The sequence below is a fragment of the Panthera leo genome, chromosome C1 (assembly GCF_018350215.1).
Source record: "Panthera leo isolate Ple1 chromosome C1, P.leo_Ple1_pat1.1, whole genome shotgun sequence".
Classification (NCBI taxonomy): Eukaryota; Metazoa; Chordata; class Mammalia; order Carnivora; family Felidae; genus Panthera; species Panthera leo.
In genome coordinates this window covers 68,266,179-68,283,733 of record NC_056686.1, presented here as the reverse complement: position 1 = coordinate 68,283,733, position 17,555 = coordinate 68,266,179, and the positions used below count along the sequence as shown (strand labels likewise).

Genomic DNA, 17,555 nt, shown 5'->3' with positions numbered 1-17,555 from the left:
TGCTGGAGCAGACACTCATCCAAAATGAATCATGATTTTGTGGTTCTGAAAGTTTATGAGTGGGAAAAGATCTAGGAAACTCTTTATGCATTCTTAGGACAAAGCCACATAAATGTCACACAGAAATCTAGACTTAATTATGCACAAATACAATTTCTCACTATTCCATCTCTTTACCTGCATCTAAAATTAGACGGTTTTGTACATTTTTCTCATTTTAATATACAACCATCAGAAGGAATGTGAGCCTACAGAAAACTTTATCAACGCAAACAAAGCTGAAATTCTTTCCAGCAACACCAGCACTTTGGATGTGTTCACTGGTAAGAGGTTATTTACACATTGGGGGAAAATGAAGAATCATGTGATGTCAAGTTCCCTCATTCTCTACTCAAACATTGCAAATCTGTTCACAGAATATACCATCCAAGTTTTCAAAAAATCTCCAGGCTCTTGCCATCTAATATACTCAGAAAATTTTATCAGTCTTGTCTCATGTGGAAGGCATCTGAATTCTAAAAATAATTTGACTACCTTAGCCAGGCTGACTTTGTATATCTTGTAAAGGCTACTCTGTTTTCTCCCATTGTCAGCCATTACTCTGATGTATCATTTATGGAATTAAAATAAAATGGGTTTTCCTACATTTTAGTCAGGATATGTCAAAGCAGCTTCACAAAACACCGCATTTAAAGACATGTTAAAAGTATTATAACTGAATTATATTTGGTTATCCAGTGTTAAAAAGTATTCACATAATAAAAAAAATTAAAAGAAGCTAATGTTAATCCCTTATAACAGCCTTCACTTTTGCACAAAGATTTGAACACTCTAGTAGTTCACTATTAAGAGCATAGGACCGAAGATTTTCAGCTTCATTTATATTCAGAGGCAGGCAAATCACCAAAACTCATTTACATCCCTCCATTTTCCTTACAGCATGTTAACAGCAGGTGGTCTATCCATACCATCTTTGAAATAGGTAGGTGGCTTAAAATGCCTTTACATTTCAGTCAAGACCCTGAATTAAAAATAAACTTGAGCTTTAACTTCATCATTTTCTCTACAAGATTCAGTAATACAGAATAAACATAGTACTTAGTTTGTTCTTATTTTAATCTACATTCCACATTCTGGCTTCATACCATAAATTTGCTCATTTTAATCCTGCATGTTCTCCAAAGAGTGAAGCATTTAAGCTAACAGAGCTGACAAAATGATCCAGTAAGAAACTATAAGTGTTTCTGATAGTCTTATTTTATTTTGTTTATTTTTGCACTCTATAGACTTGCCAGCATTCCTTTTTAAAAATTTTTTTAATGTTTATTTTTGAGAGACAGAGACAGAGCATGAGTGGGGAAGGAGCAGAGAGAGAGGGAGACACAGAGTCTGAAGCAGGCTCCAGGCTCTGAGTCGTCAGCACAGAGTAGACGCGGGGCTTGAACTCAGAAACAGTGAGATCATGACCTGAGCCAGTCATGCTTCGGTGCCCCATCAGCATTCCTTTTTACTGACGAACATTAGAAAACATTTTTACGAGTGCCTGGGTGGCTCAATTGGTTAACTCTCCGACTTTGGCTTATGTCATGATCTCGTGGTTCAGGAGTTCGAGCCTCACATCAGACTCTGTGCGCACAGCTCTGAGCTGGAGCCGGTTTTGGATTCTGTGTTTCTCTCTCTCTCTCTCCCCATCCCCTAACTCATGCCGTCTCTCTCAAAAATAAATAAACATTAAAAAAAATTTTTAACACTATCACAATAGGAAAATCATGATTATATTGGCTAAGTGCTAGCCCTAAGATAAACAGAGTATGTCTACATAGATGTTCATAAAAGTATTTTTTTTCAAATGTTTATTTTTGAAAGAGCGAGAGAAAGAGAGAGAATGAGTGCGGAAGTGGCAGAGAGAGAGGGAGACAGAGGATTTGAAACAGGCTCCACGCTGAGAGCAGAGCCTAATGCGGGGCTCTAACTCACAAGCCTTGAGGCCAGGACCTAACTAAGTCGAAGTGGGACACTTAACCAACTGAGCCACCCAGGCATCCCTATAAAAATGTCTTTGTGTCATCTACTGGCAACGATTTTTCAGAAATAAATGTACAAAATACTCTAATTTCTAAGGACATATGTCGCCTTCTACTTAATCTGACATGAGTATTAGAAGAGCCAGACTGAAACATAAAAGTCAAGGGGCCCCTGGATGGCTCAGTGGGATAAGCATCCGACTCTTGGTTTGAGTTCAGATCATGACCTCACAGTTTGTGAGTTCTAGCCCCACGTTGGGCTCTGCACTCTTAGATTGGGATTCTCTCATTCTGCCCTTCCCTTGCTCGCTCTCTCAAAATAAACAAAATTTTTTTAAAAAATGAAAAACAAAAAAACACTGAAACACGAAAGTCAATCAGCACCTATACTTAACAGGGTGAATAAATAAGTCTTTGTGAGAAGAGTATGTCAACACAAAAAGGTTACAGAGAACATTCAAATCATCAGCATTACAAGTGCCTTCACAAAAATATGGAAGATTTAAACCACATATTATAAAAATTGGTTAAGAATCCTTTGAGGTAGGGGAGATGATTCTACTTGTAGTTTTTCAGACTAAAGTCAAGACTTCTAAGGAACTTTGCATATCCATGAAAACTCACAACTCAGAATGTTATGGCCGGACTTAATTCTGTTTTTCATTACTACTGTGGCCTCGTGCATTTCCTTGAGATTACAGAATAGGTACGGAACAAACCAATCTACATATTCATCTTTTTAAAAAGATGCTAAATTTAATCTCTAAGTAATTTTAATCTCTCTGGCTATCGGTGTCTAGTGACAAATTAATACTTAAAATATGATAAATGAAGTAAGATTTATTAAAACACTAATATTAAGACTTGAAAAGTAAATATTAGAGGCCTCTAATTAGAGGCACCCAAGTAACTCAGTCAGTTAAGCGCCCAGCTCTTGATTTTGGCTCAGGTCATGATCTCAAAGTTCACGAGTTCAAGCTCCACATCAGGTTCCATGATGATGATATGGCGCTTGCTTTGGGATGCTCTCTCTCTACCCCTCCCTGGCTCATGCTCTTTCTCTCTCTCTCTCAAAAAATAAATAAGCTTTAAAAGAAGCGTACATTTTTATTTTTCATTTTCCACCAATAACATAGTCATTTATATTTATGTTATACATTTCAGAACAAGACAATAAAAATATTGTCTCCAAAAGAGGCAGAAAAGATTATCATTTACCAATGCTTTAACTAGGTAATAACTTTAGGTAAAATGGAACAAAGCGTTTTAAAAAGTAGTTTTATATAAGTAAGTACCAACCAACATAAACGTAAAAATATTCATGAGCAGAAAAATGAAAAACTTAAAAAAATATGCTTTTGGTTATTTTAACTATGCTAACATGGAAATGAATTAAGTACAAATAGAAACAATTTCTGACAGTATAACACTGATAAAAATCAGAACCTTCATCATTTCATAACATTCTGCCTGCAAATAAATGTAAAAATGCTTTCATTAGGACTAGTTGTTCTGTCAACTTAAAATGTAGTTTATATTCCTATATCTTGAAAATAATTTCATTTAACCTGATTATAATCCTGGACACTTTCCAAAATATGAAGCTATTATTTGAAATTGGTAAGTCCCATATATCAACTTCTGTTTTACTTGAAAACTGATTCTTGCAATTAGAAATGTTACTGTATAAAGTCTTACTTTGTTAGTATACCAAGATGTTTTAAGAAAGGATAAACAGGGGCGCCTGGGTGGCGTAGTCGGTTAAGCGTCCGACTTCAGCCAGGTCACGATCTCGCGGTCCGTGAGTTCGAGCCCCGCATCAGGCTCTGGGCTGATGGCTCGGAGCCTGGAGCCTGTTTCCGATTCTGTGTCTCCCTCTCTCTCTGCCCCTCCCCTGTTCATGCTCTGTCTCTCTCTGTCCCAAAAATAAATAAAAAACGTTGAAAAAAAAAAAAAAAAAAAGAAAGGATAAACAGGAGTATTTACTTCTTATTAGAGCATCTCAAATACAAATGAAAAAAAAAAAAAAAAACCACTGGTTATTCCTTGTTTTTAGACTGAGTAGATGCACCAATAAGATCTAAGGAATCTATTCTAATTTAGATAATTAGAACTTTAAAAAGTTTATACAAGTCATAAGCTTCACTAAATGTTAGGTTATCAAAAAATGTATTTTTAATAAATTCACCACATTTTATTCTTCTTTTATAAAAACTCATGAATATGTATAAAAAGTTTTAGGCGCAGATACCCAATGTGTATGAAATTCACTCTGAATAATTTTGTGGCACAAGCCAAGTCTCTAATTTCATACAACTCTCATAACGAGTGTTACTAATTTTTTATTGTTGCTTCATACAGGAAAATGTGCATTTCCTCCTTGTTCAGCTTTAACATGGTGTAACACTACAGTTTTCAAGATATGTAGCCATTATATTTGACAATGCAGCTCAAATGACTAACAAATGTCACATGGAGATATAAACACTAAATAAGTAAATACAAAAGAATTCAAAATTAAATCTGACCTCATGAAGACTGCATTTAAATCTCCCTTAAATAAAAAAAGCTAACATGTCAGCCTAAATGAACAGATAGTATGATCTGAACATTTAATGTATCTTATCCAATTTTAAGAAGTCACCAATTATATTTTACATTTCATAAACTTTTAATAAGTCAATGGTTTTGATGATCAGTTTGACTGACATTCATCATTCTTCTCTACACATCAGTGAGAAATTATACTTCCTTGTAAATTATTAAGAGAATAAAGTATTCAAAATATACCTATATAGTTTTATAGTAATTTTCTTTGATTTATTTTTTTAATGTTATTTTTGAGGGCGGGGGAAGGGGCAGAAAGAGAGGGAGACATAGAATCCCAAGCAGGCTCCAGGCTCTGAGCTGTCAGCACAGAGCCCAACGGGGGGCCTGAACCCACGGACCATGAGATCATGACCTGAGCTGAAGTTGGATGTTTAAACCAACTGCGCCACCAGGAGCCCCAGTAAATTTCTATTCTAATATTTTTATATGTTTATTCAAGTACATTTAGCATGGTTGGAAGTCATTATACACAGTGATCTATTGTTAATAACAAGGGTGGCCAATTTTTCTATGCCTATAGCCTTTGAAAACAGTGGAAAACACTTGGAAGATGAAAATGAAAGACAAAAAGAGACTGGCGAAAAAAAACAAGAAACGTATTTGTAACTGTAACTGGACACAATATGTTCCTTTTCTCGGTCAATAGCTGGTTATACCATCCAGAAACCCAGGAGTCGTCCATGACACCAGACATCTCCAAGTCTGGCTGATTTTAATGTATCCTTCTAATACATTTTCTTTTGTCTCTACTTTTATTTATTTACTTTTTAAAGTTTATTTACTTATTTTGAGAGAGAGAGAGAAAGAGCAGAGGAGGGGCAGAGAGGGAGAGACAGAATCCCAAGTAGGGTCCACACCATCAGCACAGAGCCCAATGTGGGGCTCGAACCCATGAACCCACAAACTGTGAGATCATGACCTGAGCTGAAGTCAACAGTCAGACACTTCACCGAATGAGCCACCCTGGCACCCCCCCCCCCCCACCCCACCATGTCTCTACTTTTAGCAAGATAAGCCACCTACTGATCTTTGATTCCAATGCTGTCACAACATCTTTTCAAATCTCCCTGCCATATGTTTTAGTTCTTCTCTCCCCACTTCACAATCCTTTCTCCTCATAGCAACTGTGACCTTTCAAACTCAATCTCATCAGGCCAAGCTCCTGGTTACTATCAGCTCTTAACATAAAGATGAAAAATCGTAAACATAGGCCACGGGGTCCCACCTGGTTTGAACACAAGATCTCTGAGCTCAGACACTACATTTTACTTCAATTAGTCAAATGTACAAGCACCTTTCAGTTCTCCACACAAGAATAACTTGACTCCCCTAATTTGGTCAAGTATTTGGACCTACACTCCAACTCTCCTTTTTATTTATTGAAGGATGACAGCATACAGTATGCAAGGAGCTGGCTAAAACAAAGATAGGATTACCAGCTACATGGAGCCAAATTTAGTGCAAATAATAGGTGCCCACCTCTCCCCCCAAAATGTAAAATCAACACACACATTCATGCTGTAGTAGGTACTAATAAAGAAATAGGTAAGGAATTAAAGTGCTGTATGTCTGGAAGTTGTGGGAGAAGAGGATGTTTTGATTGGGCAGGTTTTGTCTAAGACAAGAACATGCAAATTTTAATCTAAAAAGGATAAAAGAAGTAATTGTGAGTTGGGGAGAGGAAAATAATTCTGGGCAAAGAAACTACAGGTGTAAAGACCTTCAGATGTTGACAGGAACTAAAATAAGACTAGTAAGCCTGAAGGCAAGGGAGCCTGTCCAAGTGTGATTCCATGGAAAGCTGGAGAGAAAATCCTAAGTTAGATCACTTGGGGTTTACACCAATTGAGACCACCAAAGAGTTTTTAATAGGAAAAGAAAGTGACCCAATTTATATTTTACAGAGCTCACTTTTGCCGACCTTGGAGAATAAATGGAGAAAGAATGGGGAATTGGGGGGCGGAAAGGATGAATGTGGCCACTACACCAAGAAACCATCATTTTAGAACCTCCCATTTATAATTTATTTAGTTAATGCATGTCTCCCCCAGATTTTAACTAAATGTAAGTTAAACCATGTCTGTTTTTTCTTCAACAGTATCACCAGCGTCTGGGATACAGCAATGGCAAAGATGGATATTATGAAAAAAAACCCTTAAAGTGAAAAAGAAAAAAATCAGCAAAATTTGTATATCACACACACACACACACACACACACACACACACACACACACGATCTATCCAAAGTGGAGGTTTATAATTAAATAGATTCTAAGGGTGTAAGACTTGGTGTCTGTATGAACCTTCATATGTACCTGGGAGTTACTACCTAGCTTTTATCAGATTCTCCAGGGAGTCTACAAGCTTCAAAATTTTAAGAGCCACTGAAGCCTATATCTCACCATAACTCTAGAAGGTAGAGTTGTCACAGAACATAAAAAGAACAATCTAAAATAGAACAGACAATGAAATACAGTCTAAGTTCCTCACAGATGCATAAGTTAATTCCTGATACTCAAATGAAGTGCAAATATCATAGGAATTAAAGTTTTTAAAATATTACTTATTCTTGACTCTGCAATTAAGTATTTGGTTTTCCTTTATAACTGTATTTCATTTAAGTACTTAATTTATTAGCAATCCCAAGTAAGAAGAAGCAGTGTAAGAGCATGGCTTTTTTTCTAATGTCTGTGGATAAGAATTTATCTGTAGATAATCAAATATTGTTTTACACGTTATTTAACTAGTTACTTTCAAGTACAGAATTAAATACAAAACTCACTCACCAGCCTCAATTTTGTTTTCTCCCTTGTAGATCAGCAGACTACCTCCTACTCTCTGACTTTCTGAATCATATCTAAAACGAGCTACATGGCACAGGCCCATGTGCACATAACAAAAGAAGTCAGAACACTCCAGGGAAGCAGTCTGCTTTGTTTTTATAGACACTCTACACAGCACTCCCCTCTTCCCATAGGGCTTAGCAACAACACTACCTTGTCCACTAGTATCACAAAACACTATCATATCCAAACTATGTTTTGTTATTTTTGGAAAGTAGGCATTTCAAAACACTGAGATGGCAGTAGTCAACAAACACGAATCGTAATAGTAGCTTACTGCCAAAATCAAGTAAGATGCATAAGAACTTTGAGATATGAAAATACCGTAACTTTTATAGCAGAATCAAGTGGCTACTAGAATATCACTAGAAATTCTTTACCAGGTTAATTTTCTCCCTTCTATCCTAATTAATTGGACTAGAAAGGAATCATTCCTACTTTACTTAAGAAAAACTACTTAAATTAGTGGAGTTTTTTTCCCTGCTCTCCATAGTTTAAAAAGTAATCACTAAGCTATATAACATAGATGTTAAATTCCTTTCGTTTGTTTTTAATTTTTTTAATCTTTATTTATTTTTGAGAGAAAGAGAGACAGAGAGTGAGCAGGGGAGGAACAGACAGAGAAGGAGACACAGAATCCGAAGCAGGCTCCAGGCTCTGAGCTGTCAGCACAGAACCCGACGTGGGGCTCGAACCCACAAACCGCGAGATCATGACCCGAGCCTAAGTCGGACGCTTAACCAACTGAGCCACGCAGGTGCCCCAATGTTAAATTCTTTTTGTAACCAAAGGTAGCAATTTATATTCTAGCGGTGAAAGCATTTACCTGCCACTTAGGATTCTGTATTTTGAGCTCACTTTTGGTTACTGTTTGTTAAGACTTGTGTAAGATTCTGATGCTAAACACAAGGTCTTGACAGTATCTATTTCATGCAAAAACTGAAACACATAAATCTCAAATATCAGTGAAAGATTTCTTTCTTTTGTGTAAGATATACAATCAAGTTAATAACTCAATAATTAAAATATGCCTGCAGAAAAAGGATCTTGTGTGGGAAATAAATGCAAGCTTACAAAATGTCTTATACTGGGAAAGCACAGTTTCAATAGGGATTTCTAGTAATTTTCATGGAAATTTACATATAACTGATTTCTTTCAAATAACTTTTGACTACCACAGTAACAACTAACAATTAAAACTGAAATGCAATTTTAATTATTTCTTTTAAAAAATCTGAGGAAATAGTACTTGCTTATCTCTATATATTTAAAAGGGAACCAAATACATAACAAGTTGTACTTGTTCACTGAACCAATAACTACTAAATATGCTAATATGTGCCAAGTACTGTTATGTGAGATAAAACTTGAAGAAACAAAAGGGAAAATGACACGTCCCTGTCTTCATAGAACCTATAGTGGAAGAGACACACAAATGAAAGTATTTACAGATACTACAACTGTTAAACAAGAAAATAAATAGGATGATGTAATTTGGGAGGTGCTTTCCATAAGATTGTTATGAAAACCCTCTCTGGGGTTGACATTAATTAAAGCCAAGACCTAAAGGATGAGAAAAAATCAGTGACGTGACAAGCCGAGGAATGAGTTCCAGGCATAAGAAAAAGCCTGGCATGTTCCAGAAACAGAAGGAAGACAAGGGTATGAAATGTTAACATTTCTTCCCTCTTCCTCTAAGCTCAGAATGCCTTAACTGTAAGAACATGGACTCTGGAGCAAAGTCTGGATCTGACTCCAGGTATACTAACTTAGAAACTATGTGATCTTGGGCACTAAATTATCAAAATATTTTTAGGCCCTTTTTTTCCTAACCTACTCAGTCTAGAGAATAAGATCCACATTTTATGACCATTAGCATAAAAAAATCTTTGGCAAAAAAAAAAAAAATGCCCAGTAAATTGTTCTTTCCTTATTCCAAAAGTGGTATCACTTTTATCTTTCTGAATTTTAAACAAATACCAATTGTTTCTTTTTGAATTTCACAATCTATACAGAACATTTTAAATAAAATTATTTTGAGCAAAATTTTCAATGCCCCTTAAAATAATTAAGTTTTCATGGAAAGTTGTGATGTAAACCTTTCTCCCTCCCTTTAGGGTGATGAACCGTCTCCCTGGGAGTTCTGTTCTCAGTACTCTCTGTGGGGCACACAACAAAGGTTACTTTATAAAGGTCACTTCACTTCCATGGGTGTTTCTTAGAAGAAACAAACTACTGGCTTGAAACTAGTAGCTAAGACTACCAATCCCACATTTGAGGAAATATAAGAAACTAGGAAGAATTAGAGATTACTTGCTAGAACAGGTAGCTCTTAATCTGTGGTGCTCAGAGGAAAGTGATCTCTTCATATTGGAAGAAAGTAGGGAAAGTTGAAGAAATGATAATCATGTAAGTAAGATACCATGTGAACATTCCATATCCCCAAATAAAAGTGATAAAAACCCGATAGCTACAATGTAGTAAAGCTACTAAAATGTTTCCAGTTTTAATACTTCACATTTATCTTTGTATCAGTAAAGTCTAATTAGGGAATCAGATATGGCTTGCTCACCAGCTCTTAATATTTCAATATCTTATTTAGCTAGTAAGTCAGAAGTGAAAGACGGCATGCAAGTAACTGAAAACAATGTTGGCCAGTGCTTCAAAACTGGATTTGTCTACCAATTAAAACTAAATTAAATTTTGGAAAAAATGAGGTTACAGTTTTGGAAAACATATGGAACACTGAAATACAATGGAGCATGTTAGCTTAATTATCCCTTTAAAATAGTTTAGCCTGTTTGTTTAGAGAAAATAGTAAATACAGAAAAAGGGTAGAGATGCTAACACATGAAGGAATCTACCACCTGTAAAGCAGTATATGGGAGTTTTCACAAGCTTTAGAAATAAAGTAAAATGGACAATCAAATCCAAGAAGACGAGAAAATCTAATTTTACTTCACTGTATATTTAGAGTAACTGAAACTTTCATATTAAAAAATGCAAATGAGGCTGTCAAATTACATAGAAACCATGTAGTAATCATTTAATATATATAATTTTTTTTGAAACTTTTTTAAAGTTTATTTATTTTGAGAGAGAGACAGAGCACACACGGTGGGAAGGGGCAGAGAGAGAGGGAGAGCCAGACAGAATCCCAAGCAGGCTCCGCACTGCCAGCGCAGAGCCCAATGCAGGACTCGAACCCACAAACTGTGAAATCATGACCTGAGCCGAAGTCAGGAGCCAGAGGCTTAACTGACTGAGCCACCCAGATGCCCCAATATATACACATAATTTTAATCTTGTTAAGCCATTTGCTGATTCATTCTCTTGTGCAATATGGTACCTATGTCAATGACTGCTATTTGGAGAAAAAGGAAAAAGATTTTTTCTATACACTGTCTCAGTGCTATGGGAAACACACTCAATTTCTTCCAAATCAAAAGGAGGTCCTGACTAAATATGTACACATTTGCCAAGAGATATGCTGCCTTCAGACACACCATTTGGCAATTAATTTTGCATACAACAAAATCTTCATACTTGATAGTTTTGAAACTCACACTGAGGACCTTATTCTTAGAAGAATATATGGAATTAAGCCATGAAATATATGTGACAACTTAGTATTTTGGAATGTTTATGACTATTGCCATATCATTGTTGACTCGTACTTACAGTTAGTAAGTGCATACTAAATATAAAATTAAAAGACCTGAAATGCTGAAAATGTAAATTTTCAGTTTTAGTGATGTCTAATGAAGAAAAATTTAATTCCAGCATTTTTAGCTCTTCCTCGACAATAGATCGCTACTTATATCAGAAAATTACAATTACTTTCTATCACTGTTTCTATAAATACTTAAAACAGTTTAAAAATAAAATATCTACTGCTATTCAGATCAATTTAATTCCCAGTTTCAGGAACTACACAAGTCTGGAGGTAATTCAATACTTGTGACACATAATTTAGTAAATTTGGGTCAAATGTATTAACTTCTAATCTTTTCTGACAACTTCATTATTTATTTTATATACAATGTATATAACTCAGCCACCAATCTGTCTGTGTGAGAAAACATACTCTTCTTCATTCTACAGCAGGCTCTCAATACGCCATACCAGGTTTCTTGGGTTTCCCCGTTAATTGGCTCTAATATGAACAATTAAATCTCATTTTACACTAAATCAAATGTAAATAACAGCAAGAGACTGAAATCCCCCCACCCCACCCAATCTGCTATCTTTCCATCTGCTCACTACAATCCACTCTGAGCAACTTAGGAATCATCATTGGAGAGAGCCACTGTTGTTTAGGGCTAACTGTCACATTCTTGCGGGGAGAGGGTGGCAAGACTGGAGGAAAAACATGGTCAAACATGGTTGCAGATGATTCTTTCACTTTCTAGGGGAAGAGTCTTTCGGGGACTATCATTTAAAAGCCCAGGCTCCTTGGGCATAAAGCAATACTTAGGAGGCAATAGGAAAATACTATGACCAAGCAACTACCGAGTCACATCCAATGGTTACTGTGGTTTGGATACTTCAGAAGCTTGCAATACAATATGTAGATTGACATGAGCTATCCATCCTCAGTTCAAATGAACAGGGCCTAAAACCATAAAGGAAGCAACCCTACTGCAGGGCAAAGATCAACAGCCTGGGAATCATACCAACCAATTTCTAATTCTTGTTCTGACACCAGCTATCTCCAACTGCTGATCACAAACAAATCACCTAAATTAACTGCTCTGTTAAACTCCCATAAAATGGAAGCCCCTTCTCTTTATAAAAATCTGTACAGAATATTATCTATGAGAAAGTATAAACATGATACTAAAAATCGTATTTCCAGCCTTCCAGTGTTTGCTGTGTGTGTGTGTGTGTGTGTGTGTGTGTGTGTGTGTGGTGTGTGTGTGTGACTGAGTACTTACAAACATCATGTTTATATTATTTAGTTTCATGGAAATTTTCCCCCCACAACAAGGTCTGCCCCTTTTTTGTTTTTGTTTTTCTTTTTTTGCAATACTGTGAACAGAGAAGGGATCGTTCATTTATTCATTACTCCAACAAATATTTACTTAGAATCTCCTTGTCATAGACTGTCCTGGTTGTGTGGGAGACATCAGTAGATGTGAAAGTGATAGGTATACTTATTTGGTCAAAGAATAAAAGTGCTATGAAAAATTGATATTCTTTCTCTAGAGTTTGTAAAAGGTGAATCCAGTCCAAAAAAAAAAAAAAAAAAAAAAAAGAGAAGAAAAAGAAAATGAAAAAGAAAAAGAAAAAACAAAAAAGGCTTACTCATGTTCTGTTAATATAGTCATCTGCCTGGAAATTCATTCATTCGTTCATTCACTCATTCACCAAATATTTATTTCATTTAAAAAATATCTGTTGCGCCTTGCACTTTCCGGGAATCATACCGGCAAAAGACATGATCCCTGCCCTCCTAAAGTTCAAATAAACCTAAGTAAAACTACCTTTCAATCAAGATCTATTTATTACTTGAAAAGAATAGTTACCTAGAGGCTGTCAGAGAGGAGTAGTGAAGCCCAGAAGAAGATTTAAAAAAAGCTGATAGAAGCTACTGGGTGCCTAAAACAAAGTTAAAAAATTAGTAAATAAAAGGGAAGCAAGAGTTGCTAAAGGGGTTGCCTCATTATGGGTCAGTTGATAGTTTTTGTTTTTTGGGTTTTTTTGGTGCATTACCAACAGGGATAATGTAAAAACATGGTTAATCTATTCTAAAAAATACCAACTTTTCAAAACTTGAAGTTTTTTCTCTCTCATCCACTATAGCCTCGCCCTTTTTTAAAATTCCTTGATAACCTGGTATAATAAGTACACATTACTAATTTTCTCTCAATTTGCAAATTTTGTGAGATTTAACTTTGGCAGGTGAAATAAAAATCCAGGATAAATGTAGGATTTCTTTGTTCACAAGCTGCCTTCTGCTATACCAATAATGACAAAACTGTACATAAATAGACGTTAAGTGTAAGACAAAAATACTAGATCTTCATTCTTTTATGAAAAATACCACATAACAGAAAATGTTCAAAGTCTAAATCAAACACATTCTTGGGTTTGTTGACAAAGAACAATAACAACTGTTAAAAGGCATTTTTCAAGTGATACTGACAGAATCGATAAAATATAAAACAAAATAAATACATAAAATATAAACCAATAACATTTCTATTTCTCTGGTCAACAGTGCATAGTAACACCTCGCCATGACGTTCTAACACCTCTTATCAAGTGGTAGATAAGTTTTTTAACCGACTTAGTATTACTGAAAACATTAAAATCTTTGCAAAATGAACTATGGTAAAATACTTCATCATCCTACTGAAATGTCAGTGAGGTGTGCACATGGTCTAAAATAAACAAGGCTATGTAATGAAAATGAGTTAGGCTACAAGGAAGATAGCTGTATGCTTAAGAACCACCACCTGTCACACGGCAGAAGTGGTATTATGCAACAAAATCACAAACGTTAATGAATTAAAAAGTATACTAAAGGCAAGCACATTTTTAAAGTTAAAAAGTATGTTGCTGTAGTGGACTTAACTTTATTTCAAAGTTTAGAGTCAGCATAGCTACTGGCCTCCTCCCAATTTAATTTGTTAACTTCTGATATTAGGAAATTTGGTCCAGAAAAATGAACTAACTAGACTCCAAGTTAGACCAAGAACCGAAATTGTGGATTCCTAGAAAAATTTTTCCCCAAAGCATTTCTTGTATCATGTTACCATGGGACATTTTTCCAGCTAACACACACCTAAGTAACTGAAACCATATAATATGTGGTTATAAAATTTTCTAGATATTATACACTTAACATGTTAATGTACACTAAAAAAATGTCTAAGGTAGGAACATATTATTTGTTTTTTAAATATATAAAACCGAGTTTTTTTTTAATTTTAAAAAATTCACTGAGAGATGTTCCAAGAAAACAGTTTCTTGATATCAGGATTTCAAATCCTTTTTTGTTTCTAATTTTTTATGATATTTAAATATGCTAATAAAGTCATTAAAATATTTTACTATATATTTTTTAAAGCCTCACACAATATGACATACAGTTCAGATGACCAAAACACACACACACACACACACACACACACACACACACACACATAAATGAGCATTTATCAAATAATATTTAAAATAATATTTAAATTGGTTTTTGGTCATTTTTATTTAAGAGAATTTCAAATCATGTAGAGGTTGAAGAATGAAACATTTAAAAATACTACACAGGGGCACCTGGATGGCTCAGTTAGTTGAGTGTCAGACTTGATTTCGGCTCATGTCATGATCTCACAGTTCTTGAGGTTTGAGCCCCAAGTCAGCACTGGGCCGATAGCAGAGCCCTGTTTGGGATTTTCTGTCTTCCTCTCTCTCTCTGCTCCTCCCCTGCTAGCTCTCTATTTCTCTTTCTCTCAAAATAAATAAATAAACATTTAAAACATATACTACACAACAGAGATGAAATACTGCTGAATTGACACAAATGATTTAAACAACACAATTTTTCATAAAAATTAAAGAACATTTATACACAATCATATCAGAATTAAAGTGGCAAAAATTTTAAAATTATGTGATGCTCAAGTTATTAAAATACTGTAAAACTCAGTCATTATAATTTACTTCCTGTCTTAAACTGTGTCATTTTCAACTTTTATTGGTTGTATCTTCTCAATCCTTCCCACATAATTATTATTAAAATCTGAATGTTCATAGTTACTTGAATTCTGCACAATTAACTTCATAGAGGTGTGCACAGCAAAACTATTCAATCAACATTTTCCAATGTTGGAAAAATGAATGATGATGCACATTATGATTATAAACCCCATGGCACGTTAAAATAAAAACTATATAGCAAGCTGAAAATAAGCCATATCCAACAGAAAGTAAGCACTCTAAATAACAAACAGCCTGCTTACTCTCTATTACATGGGAGAGGGAGGATGTTAAATGTGTCTACAGTTCATTTCATGTGCTTTTTAAGTTCTGTAAATGATTTTTCTTCAGGTCTTTGTACATTTGCTATCATTTTTAAAGGGGGCCAACACCCAATCTAAGTAATCATCCCCAATTCTTATAATATAAGAAATAAGAATGTTAACTAAAATACTGACCCTGTTCTAATTCAAGCTGAATCTCTAAAAATGTGAGAACATGTCATGCTTCAAAAGACAGCAAAGATTAGGAATATATGGTATTAAGTCTTAGCTCTAAATATTTTCATAATACATTTGTTCTCGCCTTAAGAGAAAGTTTATGGGTATTGGTAAAATGATGTTCATTCTTCTTGGTTTCAGTTCTTCACATCACACACACACAGAAAAAGCTGCATATAGTAAAAACTCAATAAATACATCATTTGCTGAATGAAATAACAAATGACTCTGAATAAACAGAGTCAAGGCATAGAGTACCGTTAGCTCAATGGCTCAATTATATTTCCTTATTTCCCTATTGCAAACTAACCACCAATTTTAATTTCCAATTTGAGATAAAATGTTTCACCATTCCCATACGTTTTTAAAGGCCACTTCTCAAAATATCAATATAATAAGAGAGATTTAAATGACAGTACTGAGAGTGAAGATTAATTGCTACATAAGCACAAAAATAATTCTTCTAAGAGGTGATGGTTGTATCGATGGTATACAGCCTAAAATACTTTCTCTAAAAGGTCACAAAATGGGTTTTAAAAATTGCATTCACTTACTCAATTACTTATTTAAATACTGTTATATACCAAGAACCCACAAATTTAAAATATAGTGGCACATTCAAATCGCAATATAATCTTTCAACTGTGTATGTATTGATTAGGAACAGAACCCTCTCTGCCTAGAAGCTGTCAATGGATAGTGAATTCGAGAGAACTGCCACCAAAAGGAACCATCTGTGGGCTGATAGAGGCTTTTCCACTGATGTGTCAACACAATGCCAAAATATGTAGTCAACGCAGTTAAAAAATGAAGCTAAGTACGATGTCTGGCACCAGAGACAAAAAGCATATGTTGAATGCCTACATCTCCCACTTTCTCAATAGGCTGTCTGGCATCAAACAGACCTAGCCTGAATGTGAAGAGTGCACGTACATCAATGAACCTTTCAAAAGTCATTTCCTTTTTACATCTAGGCATTGCTGAAATTACGAATAGCCAAATCATAGACACCACACTATATGCATCTAGAAACATTCCAAAACTGAAAATGCAAGTGGATTTTCATTATTATACAAATTAAAAATAATAAAGAATGTTGTGTCAGACAGTCCTGTGGACAAATTAATCTCAACTCTGCATTCATTGTTGATTTGATGCTGCCTAACTCACCTATCTGTGCATAAGTTTCCTCAGGTACAAAATTGAGAAAATAATACAAACCTCAGAGAGCCATTCATAGCATTATCCAGGACAATGAAGAGAAAGAATCTAGTACAGTGTTTGATATCTAGTAGGATCCAGAGGGCAGCCATTGTTTTAGGTTTAAATGAAAAGTACAAATTAGAGAAATTAAAAACTAGCTGTTTCTGTATACCTACAATAAACGTTTTCCAAGCTTTACTCATATTTACTATTTAATGATTAAGGCAAGCTTCATATTATACGCTTATTATAAATCATGAAATATTAAAGCTCTAATAATATGTTTTTAATTCTGTATGTATGCCCCACTTGCACATTTATCTAAGTCTGAGCTTACTATTATTATGTTTTTAATGGTAGAAACTTCATTAAACTGACCACACAAATTACCAATCAAATCCACTTTTCTTTTTATATTTTCTCATCTTGGTGAATTCATGATCCACTGTGACTCCCCACATTCATCACTCACTATATCTGAATACCAACTGCCATTTCTGCAGGCACTCAGTTCATTCTAACTAAAAATGCTCTACTTATATGCACTGCTGAGAAGGCAAAGCCAGGCCAACTATGAGATCCTACTAGCAACCAGACACAGCTGATTGAAAAAGACTTGGTTCCTCAAAGCAGGGGCAGTCAGTCTGCGATCCCGACAGCAATGCATGAT

General features: G+C 35.0%; 1 protein-coding gene and 1 long non-coding RNA gene across 14 annotated transcripts in view; one reads left to right on the top strand and one right to left on the bottom strand.

Moving 5' to 3' along the window:
• LOC122227694 overlaps positions 1–7,197 on the top strand; it is a 72,146-nt gene extending 64,949 nt beyond the window's left edge. For 2 of the 5 annotated variants that reach the window (XR_006206198.1, XR_006206201.1), the window contains one exon: positions 6,733–7,197. This is a non-coding gene — a long non-coding RNA (uncharacterized LOC122227694). Of the gene's footprint in view, positions 1–939; positions 983–5,154; positions 5,352–6,732 lie in introns of all 5 variants that reach the window. The other 3 variants (XR_006206202.1, XR_006206200.1, XR_006206199.1) reach the window with 3 other exon arrangements.
• Positions 1–17,555, bottom strand: part of ADGRL2 (adhesion G protein-coupled receptor L2) — a 188,612-nt gene that overhangs the window by 116,265 nt on the left and 54,792 nt on the right. The gene's annotated exons all lie outside the window — the stretch shown is intronic.